Genomic DNA, 3851 nt, shown 5'->3' with positions numbered 1-3851 from the left:
TCCATCAACAAAACAAATGTTAGTTTAACAGCTGCTCAAAACGAACTACGCCGCTCTTCTCGAGCGTCAGCCATCCACAGTTTTGCAGAATATCCACTCTACATTCTGTGACCCTCAAAAAGAATAATATCTTGATATTTTCCACACGTGATGCTATCTTGATGATTAGAGTTCCTACAAATCTAGGGGAAATTCAAGATAGAAACTATTTTCAAAATACCTTGGTCGGGTTCTACACACACAGTTCTTGAAGTTTGTAACAGGATTAACTCTGAAAGCCAATTTGGTGGCAGCTTGTGAAGTTATGACGGGTAAAAACTTCCTTCCTAAGTGGATGAAAACAAATCACATTCTTTTGGTCCAAACTATTCCTTCTGAAGCGACAAATCGGCTGCTATGATTGTTGACGATGTATATGATATGACGTGCAAAAGTGAGAATTAGAGGGATGGTAATATGGAGCTTTTTCCGAGACTTCGTTCAATCCCGGTATATAAAAATTGACTTCACTCCCTCTCGTCGGCTCTGTGCGCTCTAAAGCAAAGGAGTCATTTTGGGAACATGCGCTATATTTAGACATTTCGAGAGTTATGCCTTCACAGGAGACCGCTCTATATGTTTCTATAAATACTTAGGAGGAGAAAAGCTTTAGAAACGGACTTTGCCTGGTTTGTACATTCTTGTGGGAAATTCCTATTTTATCCATGTTGAAATCTTGTTAGAAAACCTATTAATACGGTTGCTTCTAGGACGGGCTTGTTGTCTAAATAGACTGTTCTCTGTTCATGTGGATTGAAATTGTTGGCCTCCCACACACCTCTGCAGTTATTTTCTGTCATTTCCAGTTAGTAAATTTGAGTGAGCCATCAAACAGTAACGCAACATCGGTATGCGTGGAGAGGAAGCTCAATCTTCTTCTAGGAATCAGTCATTGTTCGCAGTTTCATCAGGTCTTTCGAGATCGCTTGTGGTATTTCATTCGTCCTGCGTGAAGTAGATTACCAAGTTTAAGGCGAAAGGCTTAGCACAACTCTGCCTTGTTGCTTTATGTAGTATTCGGTGTGTCGTCGGACTTCTCTGACTCACTGTAGATTGATATTTAAGACTTCTAGAGTATGTACGGTCAACTGAAAATACAAAATTAAGCGGGAAAATTACTGTTTTGTGGGCTAATAGATGTATCGGCAGGTTGCATTGGTCATGAAGCATCGATAACCAATCAAACTATCCCAGGTGGAAAAAACCAACAATGATTTACGATGAACCGCGACTTGACAAATCTTTAAGTAACGAGGTTTACATTAAGGTACAAAAAAAGAACCGCATTCCGGGGAGATCGCTTTAGACCAAACTGTTGTATTCTGTGGTCAACACTACTGCGGCAATGTGTGCCAATGTGCTTTGAACGTCCGAGCTTCGTACTGAGGAACATCTGACAATGGAGGGTAGAGATCACAGCGATACCAGTTGATTCGTGTATCTTCTAAAAGTAGGATTGTCGCAACAGTGATAGAAATCAACCCCCAGGATAGACTTGTGACTGACCATATACCTTATGCTTGATTTACTTGGTTGATCTTGAAACTGGTGGTTCTACCACAGCGGAAAGATTCGCCATCATTCAAGCACTGTGAATAAGTTTCACAGGGAGACTTCAATGCTCTACTAGCTCAGTTCCTTATTCACAAAACGGTTAGCCAGTGCAGACCTCAAGACCTCTCGACCTTGTTCCGCCTCATTTAACTGGCGTGGTAAACGGACAGATATCATTGGGTTGCGGTTCTCAACTGAGACATCTAAAACCACTGATCCATAAAGAGGAAAAACAAGCCGATTGTTTTGACAAGGCATATCAGTGAGTAAATAAAAACATGTGATAAAGTTGCCCTTTTGGCACCTAACACATCACGGGAATGAATCCTTGTTTAATGGCTGATGGATTCAGGCTTCCGATCACATTCATATAAGTATATGGGTATGTGTATATTCATAGAGGTAGCAAGTGATTCGCAGGTTCAGGTGCACAGAATAGGTGCACTTTCTACAGAAAGCCTTAGGAGGATCAAACGAAAAATGATGCACCCCAAGCAGAACCAAGTAGTTCCTCCGTAGAATACTTCAGGAAGTATATTGAGAATAAAGCAGTATGCATGGAACACATTTCTAGTACTCCATACTTCACTAACATTTACTTCATTTAACTTTTATTCACAGGATTTCACTATTGTGTAATGTAACGACCCGGACAAACCCGTTCACACACTGCAAGCTCTATCTGTCGTTTCAATGAGATGCATTCTTTGGAGCGTTCGGAATGAGGGAGAAAGCAGTCGTTGAGTTAACGGACGTCCAATACTATAACTGATTACAGCAAAATATGGGAAGTGTATTGGAATACAACAGCCCTCGAAGTTTGAAGCCACGTGTTCTTGTGCAGTCTAATTTCGCGTAGAATCCCTCAGGAGAACCTATCATTTTGAGCACTGCTGCGGTGAGAACATTTTTCCCGTCAGCCTTCACACGGGTGATGACGCAAGCACTACTGCCGTGTTTGAAATATCCTTAGAAGACCGCGAAACAAAAAAACAGACGGAGTGGCGCATAATAAATGGATATTTATTGAGTGTTTCGCACTGATTTCGTCTTACTAAAAAACAGAGATGCCTGTGCTGCTGTGAATTAGTGTCACTCTTCGTTTTATTTTAACTCAAATCGAGAAGTATGAAGAATTATTGTAAACACTGAAACCGGTGAATATTAGGAATATCATGGAAAACTCCGCAGTATGTGAAGTACTTGGCCGAGATGGAATAGTTGAACTCCCACTCCCTCTCAGCAGAAAATTTTGAAACATATTCACTGATTGTTGTCCACGTTACCCGAATGAATGTGTTCGGTTGGCCCGTTAGCTTCCAACTGAGGAAGCTCTCTGTTAGGTTGGAGAGAGATCTTCCTCCTTAGAAAGCTTGCTGTAGCTCGTACAATGTTTACACGCAACACAAGTGTTCTTACGTCAACAGAATCAAATAGCCATTATTTCACTTCAACCAGCCTGGTAAATCCGGAGATATCGGTTGTGGACACAGCACCCTACAAGTTCGAATTGTACATAAAATATCGTTTTCATGCGTGACTGGCATCCAAATCGGATTTGCCGGTCAGCAGTGGTCAAACCCCTGGACCCCTGCACCTAGTTGAGCAATCACAGACAGTTCGCCTAGAGCCGAATGTGATGATGTACTCACGCCATTAAAGAATTTGTTATAGACCCTATGGAATAAGTTCGACGAGAGAACACGCGGACGCCTGTTACCAGCCAACAGGTAGTCCAAACTTCACGGCATACCACTGGGTACGGGTACCGTTTGGTTGTTTTTCAAAAGGGCATCTTCATCTCTTGCTTTATCACAGGATTTCACTATTGTGTAATGTAACGACCCGGACAAACCCGTTCACACACTGCAAGCTCTATCTGTCGTTTCAATGAGATGCATTCTTTGGAGCGTTCGGAATGAGGGAGAAAGCAGTCGTTGAGTTAACGGACGTCCAATACTATAACTGATTACAGCAAAATATGGGAAGTGTATTGGAATACAACAGCCCTCGAAGTTTGAAGCCACGTGTTCTTGTGCAGTCTAATTTCGCGTAGAATCCCTCAGGAGAACCTATCATTTTGAGCACTGCTGCGGTGAGAACATTTTTCCCGTCAGCCTTCACACGGGTGATGACGCAAGCACTACTGCCGTGTTTGAAATATCCTTAGAAGACCGCGAAACAAAAAAACAGACGGAGTGGCGCATAATAAATGGATATTTATTGAGTGTTTCGCACTGATTTCGTCTTACTAAAAA

Source organism: Opisthorchis viverrini (assembly GCF_000715545.1).
Source record: "Opisthorchis viverrini unplaced genomic scaffold opera_v5_1, whole genome shotgun sequence".
Classification (NCBI taxonomy): domain Eukaryota; kingdom Metazoa; phylum Platyhelminthes; class Trematoda; order Opisthorchiida; family Opisthorchiidae; genus Opisthorchis; species Opisthorchis viverrini.
This window is presented reverse-complemented; position numbering follows the sequence as displayed.